The sequence below is a fragment of the Dermochelys coriacea genome, chromosome 8 (assembly GCF_009764565.3).
Source record: "Dermochelys coriacea isolate rDerCor1 chromosome 8, rDerCor1.pri.v4, whole genome shotgun sequence".
NCBI lineage: Eukaryota > Metazoa > Chordata > Testudines > Dermochelyidae > Dermochelys > Dermochelys coriacea.
Genome location: NC_050075.1, coordinates 28,357,196 through 28,372,274, shown reverse-complemented (window position 1 = coordinate 28,372,274; position 15,079 = coordinate 28,357,196). Strand labels below are relative to the sequence as shown.

Genomic DNA, 15,079 nt, shown 5'->3' with positions numbered 1-15,079 from the left:
TTTGGCTGACCTCTTCTTTACCACCCTCGAGCTACTGTACTGGTTGAATCCTCTTAATCTTTCATAAATCTCTCGGAGTCCTATGAAACATTTTTTAAAAGAATTCTCTCTTAGCTATGCAGGTAGGACATGAGACCAGTTGGGTTTCATTCACGTCCTTCAGTTCAGATCCTACCTTACTAAACGCAGTTGCAAAATGATTTCTCTTATTTCTGCCAATTTGGCAGAGTTCAGCCAGTCTATGAATGCACAAACTGCTATGTTCAGTTGGGACAACATTAGTTGGCAGGAGAAACACAATTCTTCCCAGTAACATCAAAATCACCAACATCAAAGAAGACTAGAGTACAAAAGTTAAGGTCCCATCTCTTTAATGTTAACACTTACAGAAATAAGTTGATTCATTCAAATATAGTTTAGGGAACCATGATTTTCAAAAATCTAATCCCTCTGGATAGCTGTCCTAATTCTAGATTGGTCTAGATTATTCATATCATGGCTTATTGTAACTGCATATTTATTCTTGTTCTTCTGCCATACTCTATGGATGCTAGAAAATTACATAAAGTTGCTATTTTATTAAGGCCAATGTTATATTTATTCAGTACTCCATCAAAATAAATTTGCACTTATATTGCAAATTATCAGGGATGACTGCAAGAAAAAGTGATAAATGCATGGAGAATAATGTTCAAACAACATTGGACAACTTTATAATTAACAGTTTTAACTATTGCATAGAACAGAACTTTCTTTGCACCTACTGCTAAAATAGTAAATGAAGGAATAGACAATGAGCAGAAGTTATATTGGTTTTGTGATTCCAGTGCTCATAGAGCTGACAGTTTTTCAGTAGCTTCTAATTGTTATTTTTCAGTTTAAAAGCAAAAAATAGATAAAAATTCAAAAAATCCATTAAAAGAAATGAAATCATTTCTTAAAAGGTGACTAACAGAAAACTTAAAAAAAATGTATAGTGTTTGCATTTTTGAAAGATTAATGTTAGATATTTAGGGGATATATGTCAAAAAAACCAACAAAATACAAAGCTATACACCATGACAAAAGTAAGAACAAATAATATTTTTTAAAATTAATACTACACCTCATGCATCTTATACAAAGTAGGGGTAAAACATAATCATTTCAGAGTTCTCCACACACTTTGGTGATAGAATCTTACATTCACTCTGCACAAATAAAAATATTACACAAAATATACAGCAGTGGAAAATCAAACCCTAAGTTTTAAAGTACCATGAGCATAGGGCTCCTTTCTCATGTAAAATAAATTAAAATATACATCTTACCAAATTCAGTCATGGTGTAACTCAATTGACATCATTCTGTTGCAATTATATTAACATCAAGTACCTACAGGATGCTTTACTTAACATTTAGCACAGAATAAATCAGAAAATATTAAGGTTCAACTGATTAAAAAATAAAATAAATAAAAAGTAGATGGATTGTAGAATGACAAACACTGCAGACATGGCAGGGTCCAGAAAACTGGGGTTTTAGACATAAACTAAGAGAGACTATTCTTCTCTGACATACACTTTTGGGACCTGCCCTGACAGTTAGAACAAGCAAAAGACAGTGGGCAAAAACAAGAGACTCTAAAGAAGGTACATGGCAGTGCAAGGAAGGAAAAACAGGGCCTTCTAAAGACCTCCACTGAGATGATAAAACTGGAGTTTGAAAACTGCAACATGAGATAATATCATGAAATTCGGAAGAAATGATGAGAACAACTCAGGTATAAGGTTGAGACTCATCTGGAATATATAAAGAATAGAAAAAAACCAAGCAGTCTTGATTCAAGATAATAAGAGCAGAGGAGGGATGCAGGAATATAAAGTCCATGCATTTTGGCAAAAGGATTGGTGCTTAATCAGCCTGTTAGGGCAGCTACTGCAGGACTGAGTGTGAATTTAAGGCACAGATATAAAGAGATGACTTAGGAAAGCTATATTCTCCTTACACAAATTACACTGTGGAATTAAATCCAAGTATTGCTGGAGTATTGCAACTCCCATTGAAGAGATCCCTCAGAAACTGGGCAAACACATTCAGGCTGATATGAGGGTTAGCTGTCATTGGCAGCAACTCTCTTGCAATTTAGAAGAAAATAAGCTTCAAAATGGTCTCAAGGAGCATTACCACTAGATATGAGAGCAAAGTGGAAACTGCCACTGAAAAAATCCTTGTATATTTGGTAGAGAAGATGTATGTGTTTTCTATTCCTCTTGAGCATCACTGAGGTCTAACCAGTCAACATTTCCATTAAACAACCTTTGCCTATGAGCAAGGGTCTCCAAGCCTGCCTGGAAGAAAAATATCTCTTCCAGGATTTAGTTTATACCTACTTTGTGTTACTTCATATCAATGCAAGGCTGCAGAAGATTATTAAATAGTGTGGAGCACTAAAGTCAATCTCAGCTCAATCACATTTTTCTTAGCTTTCCATAATCCTTAGGATGACCAAATAAAATTCATGTTTATATATGAAGGTGACAGGTGTGTTTATAAATATAATAAATAATTATCACAACAATACTTAGATTTGCAAATTACCAGATTTTCTTCTCTTTAAAAGGAGTTTGTTTTACATATATATTTTTAGTTTGCTTTCAGTTAGCTTTCACATACTTTCCCTGTATTATATCAACTTTTATATAAAAACAAATATAAATGTTGCAAATTTGGGAGCAGTGTAATCATAATTTCATAGTAGTGACCTTAATGCTATAATAAATTGCAGGAAAATTAAGTTAGCCAGTCAGGAAATAAGAAAGAAGTTGTTAGTTCGTAGTGCCAAGAAGTTGCATTGCTTGTGGGAAAGGAGCCACTGTAACAAATAGAATGCTGATGAAGGGCTTCATTTTTCAGTAGCATTGAACCCTTCCAGTCTACTGAGACTTCAACTGGAGTCTGGTGCTCAGCACCTCAGAAAATCAGGCCCAAAAGGTATCTAGTGCTTGGTTTGAAAGATATTTATACAGCTGACATTTAATACTAAACCAAATTCAATTAAATATTTTTAATAAAGGGGCCAAATCTAGCCATCCTTATTTATATCAGAACATGCACTGAATTCAATGGCAATTTGGCTTGAATAAGGATTGCCAGATATAGCTCGAAATTAGTAAACAGTAGAATTAAGGACTGTGGAAGGTACAGAGCTCAGAATGATTTATTTCATTTTAAATTTGTTTTAATTTTTCTAGGGGAATCATCAACTCAAGGGATTATATTTCCTTTCTCCTCTTGGCCGCTCCTAAAAAAGACAGCCTGTTTTTCTCTACTGGACACACTAGAGTAGTATGCTAGAGTATATAATTATATTAATTCCCAGAGGGTATGTACAACATAATTAAATTATAGGGTGTCTTGTGAGCATTCTGGCTGGCAGTTAGAGAACCATGAAAGAACGAACAATTCACAGGATTTTTTCCCTCGTTTATCTTTCCTTTGCACTTTATATTATATGCAGATTTAAAACATTAGGAGTATGCAGTCAACCAATTGCTCTGACTGTCTAAAAAATCTTTACTGCTCTAGGACTCTGAATAAATGGTCCATCTTGAACAAGGAACAATTTCTTTTAACAACAAATTCCTAAAACCCCCATTTGATACAGGTCTTTCTTTCAGGATAGGCAACTCAAACAAAAGCAAAATCTGGGCAGGTAGAGAAAGGGCAGGCTTCTCTTTGTAAAGCATTCTGAAGTGGTTCAATTGGGTTGGAAGAGATTGAAGCAGATTTCTGTAAAGGAAAATGCTAGGACAAATTGCTTTTCTCCACAAAAAGCACTTTCCTGCAGAGATCTGGAAAGGCATTTTTAAAGCCTGCATTGAAGCACTTTGGTCAACAATACAAACACAACCTGAATCAGAACACCACATACAATTGTAACTATGATTCCACTCACCAAGGTGGTGGAACTTCGATACGCTATTCAACAGGCTTTGTAGGTGATGTCCACTCCACACAAACTGACAGAGCTCCAGATTTGTTTAGTAATAAAAAAGCAAGAAGTAACTGTCAGGAAGAAACAAAAATGTATAAAGTTCAGAGAAAAATCACAAAATACCATAAATATAGATTAAAAAAATTCAGTGCCTGTAGCTTTTACAATCTGTTCCCTAAGCAAAGAAAGAGAGATTTCCCATCCCTGCAGATCAGGTTTCTGCAATGAAACATTAGATAGTTTAGGCCAGTGGATACTCTTTTGCTGCCCAGAACTACTACACAAAGATACCAATCAGTGGTGTCCAAGATTTTTTTTCTTACCCTGCACCCCTGTCTCTAAAAAAAGATTCCCACATTTTCTTCAGTTGGATTTTTCATTACCCTGAAACCACAATTTGGGGGGTGGGGTGGTGAAAGGAGTCATTTGGGCACAGTCAAAACAGGTTTCTGTCTATCTGACCAACGGATTGCTCTGTTAGGAGCCCAGTCGGAAGATGAAATGAAAAAAACACAGGAGCCAACCTTCAGTGGGAATGCAGATATTCATTAATAAGAAAACAACTGGAAGCCAGTGATTGGTCATTCTGTGTAACGAGTTCAAACAGCAGAAGCCCATTGTCCAAAGAGTCTCAAATCAGTAAGAGCAGGAAAAAAACACCCACTATAGGTGCTGGCCACACTGAAGTCCATGGCAAAACTCCCATTGCTTTCATTGGGGCCAGGATTTCAGCTCATGTCTCTAAGTCTAACAAAGGAGTATTGTAACACAGGTACATATAATATTATATATAAAAGACACAGCTGCTTTCAATTGTTATGATTGCTGTCAAAAAGCAATGCTGCATTAACATATTGTATAGTTAATATTGTCAGTTTACTTTTAATGAAACAAATGAAATTTGCTGCTGGTTAAAACAGAAGCTTTCTCATGTACCAGGCAGTATTGAACAGGATCTCACTGGAAATGTGCAGACAATTGTATTTTAGGTCTATTGCTCTCCATAAAGTATCAAATGAGTACAGATTGCTTTGAGAGCAAACTATGGTTATACATTAATCCTACATGGAATCTTGGACGGTTTTAAGGTGCACTAATTACCTGATCACACCAAAGGATATTCTCAGAATGAGTATCACTGAAGCTGTATTGGTCCCAGGATATTAGAGAGACATGGTGGGTGAGGCAATATCTTTTATTGGTTAAATAAAAGATACCACTTTACCCACCTTGTCATTGTAAGAATGAATCTAATTCAGATGTGATATAAATGGTGGTTTAAGTTGGTGTGAGCATAAGTAGGTCTGAATAGGTGTAACTTCCATGCTGAGGGGGTGAAAGGGAAGTTTGTAACATGCGCTAACAAGAGGTGGGTGTAAGAAGATGGATGAATAAGTAGGTGCCCTCAACCCCTGCCTTCTCTTACATTTTGTATATCATCCTGTTCAGTGCAATTCTGCTTATCCCTCATTCCACCTGTGTAAGTTACACTTAGTTTGCACATCCACTGAATGGCAAATCAGTGTCAATAATATCACTTAGGCCATGTCTACACTACGAAAGTACTCCGATTTTAGAGAAGTCGATTTTTGGGAATAGATTGTATAAAGTTGAGTGCATGCGTCCACACTAAGCACATTAATTCGGCAGTGTGCTTCCACAGTACTGTGGCAAGCATCGACATTCCGAGCAGTGCACTGTGGCTAGCTATCCCACAGTTCCCGCAGTTCCCACAGTCCCCGCTGCCCATTGGAATTCTGGGCTGAGCTCCCAATGCCTGATGGGGCCAAAAATTTGGTGGTTATCGGTAAATGTCATCAGTCAACCCTCCCTCCCTCTGTGAAAGCAACAGCAGACCATCATTTCGCGACCTTTTCCCTGGATTGCCTGAGCAGACTCCATAGCACAGCAAGAATGGAGCCAGTTCAGCTCACCGCAGCAGTAATGACCATTGTAAACACCTCACGCATTATCGTGCAGTTTATGCAGAACCAGCACCTGAAAAAACAGGCGAGGAGGCAACGGCAGCACGGAGATGAGGACATGAACACAGATTTCTCTGAAACCGTGGTCCCCAGCAATTTGGAGATCATGATGTTACTGGGGCAGGCTCATGCCGTGGAACGCTGATTTTGGGCCTGGGAAACAAGCACAGAGTGGTGGGATCGCATAGTGTTGCAGGTTTGGGATGATTCCCAGTGGCTGTGAAACTTTTGCATGCGTAAGGGCACTTTCATGGAAATTTGTGACCTGCTTACCCCTGCCCTGAAGCGCAAGAATACAAAGATGAGAGCAGCCTTCACAGTTCACAAGCCCTGTGGAAGCTTGCAATGGCAGACAGCTACCGGTCAGTCGGTAATCAATTTGGAGTGGGCAAATCTACTGTGGGGGTTGCTGTGATGCAAGTAGCCAATGCAATCATTGAGCTGCTGCTATCAAAGGTAGCGACTCTGGGAAATGTGCAGGTCATACTAAATGGCTTTGCTGCAATGGGATTCCTTAACTGTGGTGAGGCTATAGACAGAATGCATATCCCTATCTTGAGACCGGACCACCAGGGCAGCCAGTACATAAACTGCAAGGGGTACTTTTCAATAGTGCTGCAAGCACTGGTGGATCACAGGGGACGTTTCACCAACATCAACATGGGATGGCTGGGAAAGATTCATGATGCTCGCGTCTTCAGGAACTCTGGTCTGTTTAAACAGCTGCAGGAAGGGATTTACTTCCCAGACCACAGAATAACTGTTGGGAATGTTGAAATGCCTATAGTTATCCTTGGGGGCCCAGCCTACCCTTTCATGCCCTGGCTCATGAAGCCCTACACAGGCACCCTGGACAGTAGTAAGGAGCTGTTCAACTATAGGCTGAGCAATTGCAGAATGATGGTAGAGTGTGCATTTGGACGTTTAAAGGGTCGCTGGCGCAGTTTACTGACTTGGTCAGACCTCAGCGAAACCAGTATTCCCATTGTTATTGCTGCTTACTGTATGCTCCACAATCTCTGTGAGAGTAAGGGGGAGACATTTATGGCAGAGTGGGAGGTTGAGGCAAATCACCTGGCCGCTGAATGTGCGCAGCCAGACACCAGGGCGGTTAGAAGAGCACAGCAGGAAGTGCTGCACATCAGAGAAGCTTTGAAAACCAGTTTTATGCTGGCCAAGGTACTGTGTGACACTTCTGTTTGTTTCTCCTTGATGAAAACCCGCCTTCTTGGTTGCCTCTAAATTTCCTGTAAGCCACCCGCCCTCCCCCCCTCGATCACAGCTTGCTTGCAAAGGAAATAAAGTCACTATCATTTAAAAAAACATGTATTCTTTATTAATTGATTTTAAAAATAGGGAGATAACTCACAAGGTAGCCTGGGTGGGGTGTGGGAGGACATTAAGAGGGAAGGAAAAGGACACTTTAAAACTTCTTGAATGACAGCCTTTTGTTGTTTGGGCTGTCCAGCAGTGCCCTCCTCTTCCATACCAAACAAAGCATGTTGAGTTGGTCATTTAGTGCTGTGGTTTTCCTGTTAACGAACAGCAGCAGAAACCAAACTAACCCCCCCACCATCCAATTCTCTGGGATGATAGCTTTACCCCTCCCGCCAGCACATGGCTGGTATCAGGGAAGATCCCTGCTAGCCAAACATGAACAGCTCAGCGCCAATCCCCCTCCCCACCCCCGCTCTGCGTGGCTAAATGCGGGGAGGATTTCTTTTCAGCCACAGGCAAACAGCCCAGTCGGAACGGCCACCTCTGAATATCTCCTTAATTAAATTCCCCTATTTCAACCTGGTTACCATGAATGACATCACTCTCCTGAGGATAACACAGAGAGATAAAGAACGGCTGTTGCTTGCATGCCAGCAAACACCAAGACCATATGCTGCCAGGCTTTGTCATGCAATGATACCAGGTTACTTGCTACTAGCATGGCATGATAAAGTGTCCTACCATGGAGTAAGGCTGCTCTCTCCAGAAACCTTCTGCAAAGGCTTTTAGAGTACATCCAGGAGAGCTTCATGGAGATGTCCCTGGAGGATTTCCGCTCCATCCCCAGACACGTTAACAGACTTTTCCAGTAGCAATACTGGCCACGAATGCATCCCAAGTCCTTGGGGGTACTTAATAATTAAAAAACGCTTGCTTTTATAACACATATTGTATTTAAAAAGGTACTCTCACCAGAGGTCCTTTCTCCGGCTTCATTGGGTTGTATTTCAGTCAGGATGATAAAAAGATCACTGTCGGGGGAGAACGGTGTGCTGTGTGCTCTCCTCAAGCTCGTCCTCCTCCTCCTCATCTTCCCTATCTGCAAAATCCTCAGGCATGACGGAGAGTACCCCATCATCAGAGTCCACGGAGAGGGGTTGATTAGTGGTGGCAGCCCCCCCCTAGAATTGCATGCAGCTCAGCATAGAAGCGGCATGTCTGGGACTCTGTCCTGGAGCGTCTGTTTGATTCTTTGGTTTTCTGGTATGCTTGTCTGAGCTCCTTAAGTTTCATGCGGCACTGTGTTGTGTCCCTGCTGTAGCCTCTGTCCCGCATGGCCTCGAAGGTTTTTTGAAATGTTTTGGCATTTCATCTTTTGGAATGTAGTTCTGATAGCACGGATTCCTCTCCGCATACAGCGATCAGATCCAGTACCTCCCATTTGGTCCATGCTGGAGCTCTTGTTCAAGTCTGGGATTGCATGGTCACCTGTGCTGATGAGCTGTGCATGGTCACCTGTGCTGATCAGCTCACCGGGCCAAACAGGAATTGAGATTCAAAAGTTCCCAGGGCTTTTCCTGTACTCCTGGCCAGTACATCCGAGTTCAGAGTGCTGTCCAGAGCAGTCACAATGGTGCACTGTGGGATAGCTCCCAGAGGCCAATACCTTCGAATTGTGTCCATACTAACCCTAATTCGAAAGGGCAATGTCGATTTCAGCGCTAATCCCCTCGTTGGGGAGGAGTACAGAAATTGGTTTTAAGAGCCCTTTATGTAAAAAAAAATGCCTTTGTTGTATGGAAGGGTGCTAAATCCCGACAAACCCGTAGTGTAGACCAGGCCTTACACTCACTTTCCAATCTTCTTACACCACACTTGTGGGCACACCATCATTTAGGTCACTGCTGAATTTGGAAAACCAATGGCCATAGCAACTACATCTGGTTATATCAATTATTAATTGGGATTGATATATCTATTGAGAACAAACAAAAACAACTTACTTAGGGCTAAATTCTGTCTGCTGGATTTATCTGCAAATTGGGTGGTGGGTTGTGCGTACTGATCTCTTCATAGTGCTCAAGAAAGAGCTAAGGGAGAGACTTGTCTTCTGCACTAGCTCTTGAAACTCATCTTCAAGATTGTGGGGGAAAATGTCCAACCATCCTCCCAGCCAGCAGGAGAAGCCAGTGATAGCCAGAGTATGCTGTGTTCCTGCTCAGAGTACCAGCAAAGTGCCCTGCACAGCATGCTCCTGCACCCACCACAAAGAAACTTGCCTTCTCTGGGAAAGGACTTCTGCTGGGCAGGGCATCTTTTCAGTTTGCCTCCTTCCCTTGCTATGCTAAGCTGGATCAGGAGTTAGCCCTTAGAAAGGAGTTGTAAATTCTGGCTATTTGTCATTTACACTTGTATTGGAAACATTGCACGAATCATCTATTACATTTTTCATTAAAATGCATATTACAATAGACAAGTTCAATCTTTCATCATACAACAATTTGTAAATAAAGACATAACATGTCTTTATGAAAGATTAAAGGGACATGATAAACTTTAAAATTAGCCAACTTAAAAGTTAAAAAACATTCAGGTTTTACATCTGCCCTGAGCCTCAGTGAAAGTTTTTGTGGTTTTACAATTGTTTTCCTTCCCTTCACCACCTCCCTCTAGTTAACGTGGGAAGATCCATACAAACAAAAGAGGACTGACTATGACCAATTATAGTGAGGAAATAGCTAAAATGACTACACATAGTAAACAAATTGGGGAAAAAATAGAACGCCTTGTTTTCTCTATCATCTTTCCATCAGAGTTATCATAAGGGGTTACTTCTTACCATAGTAGGTTAAAAAATAAATCAGAAGTTTTACATTTAAGTCCAAAATGCCTCTCTAAATTTCAACATGCACAATTTTATTTTTACATGTTTTTTTAAAATTTCTACCTTAAAAGGAGCTTTCAGAGTAGCAGCCGTGTTAGTCTGTATTCGCAAAAAGAAAACGATAACAAATGTCTTTGAGCGTAAGCTTTCGTGAGCTACTGCTCACTTCATCAGATGCATTCAGTGGAAAATACAGTGGGGAGATTTATATACACAGAGTACATGAAACAATGGGTATTACCATACACACTGCAATCAGAGTGATCACTTAACGTGAGCTATTATCAGCAGGAGAGCGGGGGGCGGGAGGGAACCTTTTGTAGTGATAATCAAGGTGGGCTATTTCCAACAGTTGACAAGAATGTCTGAGGAACGGTGGTGGGGGTGGGGGGTACATAGGGAAATAGTTTTACTTTATGTAATGACCCATCCATTACCAGTCTCTATTCAAGCCTAAGTTAACTGTATCCAGTTTGCAAATTAATTCCAACTCAGCCGTCTCTCATTGGAGTCTGTTTTTGAAGTTTTTTTGTTGAAGTATTGTCACTTTTAGGTCTGTAATCGAGTGACCAGAGAGATTGAAGTGTTCTCCAACTGGTTTTTGAATATTATAATTCTTGACATCTGATTTGTGTCCATTTATTCTTTTACGTAGAGACTGTCCAGTTTGACCAATGTACATGGCAGAGGGGCATTAATATAAACTATTATTTCTGAAGCATTGTGTTTCTTCTATTAAGATACATTTACCACGGATCTGTAGTTGATGTTAGGTATTTTTCAAACCTTTAGATGACATCACTTTTATTGTGTCTTTTCATTTATCAAGTACTTAATGACAAATGATGAATGAATTTCTTCCAAGCAGTAAATGAAATAGTGGAAAACATTTCAAGTAAATGGGAAAACATCCATTTGGTTTAGAGCCATATTACAAATTTATGCTAAGGTCATTTTCACAATTCAAATGTTTGTTGTGAATACAACAAATTATAATTAAACAAGTTTGAATTAAAAAATAAAAGAACATTGCCATTGACACGTCTCATAATGCCAAAAAAGATCTCAGGGACAGGTTTGGATTTAAAAGCTTTTGACCACAGCTTTGCAGAAGTCAGCATCAAATGCAAAGTTGCCCGGCACCTCTTGCTTTCTGCAATAACCCCATCAAAGGGGCAGAACTAGTATTCAATAGCTGAATTTAGCAGGATGCATCAGAGGAAGGAAATAAAGTCAGTACACCACAAGGGAGCAATTCTTCCCTAACCTTGAAGTACCACAATTGTAAAATTCCAGTACAAGTGAAAAACAAGCCACTTTGGTGGCTTGATGAAAAAATCTTCCGTAGCATCATTCCCATGATGGCCAAGAAAATGTGAACCATATTGTAGCTGAAAACCTGTCCCACCTGATTTTCCCGCTATTTATACGATAATGAGTCTTGATTTTAATAGAAATAGGCAGACTGAGCACCTGCTCAAGATACGGGATACTCTCAAGCAGAACAGGCATCGGCTGTGCCCATCTTCCAGAGGAATTAATCCTTCAAAGGATGGACAAGGCTTTAAAGCCTGTAGGTGTAGAATCTACCAGTTCCAGATCACTGTACAAGGAGGGGTATGATCAGCTATGTTTGAGCCATCAAGTGCTAGAACAGATTAGGTGATTAAAGAATACTAGGCTGTTCTGAGGATTCTCAGAAGTATCGGAGAAGTTTATCTTGAGGAAAGGTCTAGCAGATTGGAGACCAGCTAGGTTCTATCTCACTGCCCTGGGCAGTAAGAGACAACTGAAGGAGGTCCCAACTGCCCCACCTTTCGTGTCTTCATGTGGAACAATGTGGAGGCTAAGATCACATGTGCAGCCCCAATGGACACTGCAAGCCAAAAAATCCGGCTTCATGTGCATGAGATACATGCACACTGTTAGTAGAATCTATACTGCCATGTATTCAAAGAAAAAATCTTAATTTTGGCATTTCCCAACTTTTGAGTTATTGATTTTGCAACCTTAATAGTGTTCTTTTAATGTAGTTTTTGTCTGTGTTTATATATATATAAAATCTGATTTGATACAATATTTACCAAAAAACCCCAGTATATTAAAGTCAGCTCTCTCAGAAACAAACCCTTATTTGAAAATGTTACAAATTTTACATTAAATATATGGAATCGGAGTCTTAAGTAATCCATATAAATTATTGCTGTATGAAATACAACTATTTCAAGGAAAAGATAAAGCAATAATTATATTTATTACAAATATTAATAACTGAAAGTGATATAGACAAAACTATAAAATCACAGACAATGCTGGTAAAACTTCCAAGACGCCTTCATCCTCAAACAACCATCACTTCACATAATGGAAATTAAGCTTATGAACTTTGGGCTCGATTTAAAAAAAAATGAACTATTTTTTCCTTTTAGCTGGCAAAAGATATGAGAGTGTTAGAGTGGGAGATTAGTGAATGTAAATTAAATAGACTTTTTTGCTAATGAATAATAATAAAATAATAATAATAATGAGCTTTTTACAGACATAAAATTCTGAAAACAAGTGCTTGATTATATTGTAGCAGTGCAACAAAAAAGAAAATTAAAGAATAAAAAAGCAAGCTCAAAGTGAATGGATTTCTCCAGAACATAAACACAGTGACACTTAATACTTTACAAATGGCAGATTTACTCATAAAGCTTTTTAAAGTTTTCCTTTTTTCTTTTCTATATTATGGATAAATCGAGGCAACTATTTGAATCTGATAAAATGGAACAATGAGCAGGCCCAATTCTTCAAAACCTTTCTGACTAGGCAGTCCCACTGGAGTCTGGGTGTGCAGTATAAAGAGAGGTTGCAATATTAGGAAAATCTTGTCCTCTTTCCCCCTGGATGTAAAAGCCAATGACAGAAACCTAGTGGTCACTTTAAGGGAGTTTTGAGAAAGACAACAAAAACTGAGTAGTTTTTGAGGTAATGGACTGACTTATGAAGAACTTTATGAGCCATAGACCACTGAATTCAGTGGACAGATTCCTAATGACTTCAATGAATTATAATCAGGACCCGAAATAACTAAAGGTATTATGGAGTGGCACTATTGTTGCACCATAGTTAAGGTTCAGCATAAACGATTTTACAAAGTGTTCAAAAATCCACATGCATGAACAGATTCACCTGAAAATCACTATGCCAACAAAGGGCACAAAATGGAGCTTGTAGTGCAAATTTGAGGTCATTTTGTCTAGAGATTCCCAGGAAACACATCCCCTTACTTCCTCCCCCGGGATAAGTGACCTACTTTTAAAAGTCTCTGGTTTTGTTGGGGATAGGTTGCCAACCCTCCAGGATTGGCCTGGATTAATCTTTAATTAAAGATTATGTCATGTGATTAAATCTCCAGGAATACATCCAACCAACTGTCCAATCTTTCCTACCTCCTTTGTAATCTTTCTCCCACATCACATTGGGAGACTGGGGGAGATTTGATCTGATAGCTCCTGACCCCATCTTTCCACTCAATGATGGATCTCTTGATGTTGTAACTCATTTTCCATTATAGATTTGCTTTTTTACACTCTGATTTTGGCATAAAACTGGTATGTACCATGCCCTGTATCTATAATTTGAGCATGATACAGTCTTATTTATTGGAAAAACACCTTACCAATTTACAGCAAGTTTTCAGTGTTCCAGCACACCCAGGGCAGTATGGCACACATTTATTCCAGATTGCAGCTGCCACATCAGCTGCTAGTGGGACTTTGGGGATGAAGGCACCTAGGGGATTGTGATCTAAAGACATCCTTTCCTTTGCAGGGATTTCAGATGCAGAGCTTGCCAATGAACATCTCACTAACTCTGTTTTGCCTATTCATTTAGTACAATCACTTGTTCCATATGCAGCACCAAACAGCCTGCTCAGTGTGTGGATCCAAGACCATAATATTATGTACTGGGTTGTGAGGTCAGTAACTGAATAAAAACAGGGCACATATCTGGGTTTTGAACTGTACCTCATTTGGCAAAGCCTGAGTTTGTTTGTTTTTGCATGCCAGTATCACTTCCTACTGTTCTGCATTAGGCATAGCTTAATAGCATACAGTTTTCAGATATTTTAACAGTCGTATATCATAAAGGCAAATGGCCTTTACAAAACACAGAAAACAATCAACAGCTGCATAGCTCAAATAGCCTAAGGAGTTGACCCAAAGCTCCTATTGATTTCACTGAGCTTTGGATCAGGCCCTAAATGAGGATAAATATCTTTAACTTTAAATTCCCACACCTAGCTGGAATAGTTCAAATACTCATACACAGGCCTGGGCAGAAATGCAACCAGTGAAGACACCGACACTGCTCCCTGTGGCAGGGTAGCCTTCACTAACTGAAAGGAGTCATAGATAGAAAGTCCAACCATTTCCAAAGGTCAGAGTTGTCTAAAAGCAATTATACTCTAAATTTCAGGTATAGAAAATCTATGGTCTTTTAACAAATACATTTTATATCACCTTATTCCAGAAAAGAATTGCATGGGCCAGGTTCAGATACTGCAGCTGCTGGTAAGACTACCATGTGCTAGGGTAAATATCAAATTTTCATGTGCACATTGTGCATTTGTTCACTAAATTTTAATATACACAACTGTCTGCATGCTATTACATGCACCTGCATTTGAAAATCTGACCTAATGTGCACCGATTATAAGTTTTCTAAATAATATATACAGAATTATTCTATTTCTGAAGAATCCTTAGAATAAAATGCTGGTGACAGACTGTCATCAGCATTTTAGTCTCACAGATCTTTGCTCAAGGCTCTGATTTTTCCACCATTTGCTCTTATCAGAAATGCAAATGTTCACATGTAGGCTATTATAATTATGTAGGAACTACACTACACTTGTTAAACAACTACACTTGTTAAAATGGTAATGTTTATTCTGTGATATTCTATAATATTTGCTCCTTAGTGTACAGTACTTTAAAAGTAAATGAATTACTTTCTGGCTATATTACT

The 15,079-nt window shown here is 39.3% G+C and overlaps 1 protein-coding gene across 1 annotated transcript in view; it reads right to left on the bottom strand.

Annotated features, from left to right (window-relative positions):
- TENM2 (teneurin transmembrane protein 2) overlaps nucleotides 1-4,069 on the bottom strand; it is a 963,219-nt gene extending 959,150 nt beyond the window's left edge. The window contains exon 1 of the mRNA XM_038413789.2: nucleotides 3,938-4,069. The gene's annotated coding sequence lies outside the window, so the exon portion shown is untranslated. The remainder of the gene's footprint in view (nucleotides 1-3,937) is intronic.
- Nucleotides 4,070-15,079: the final 11,010 nt, after the last annotated feature.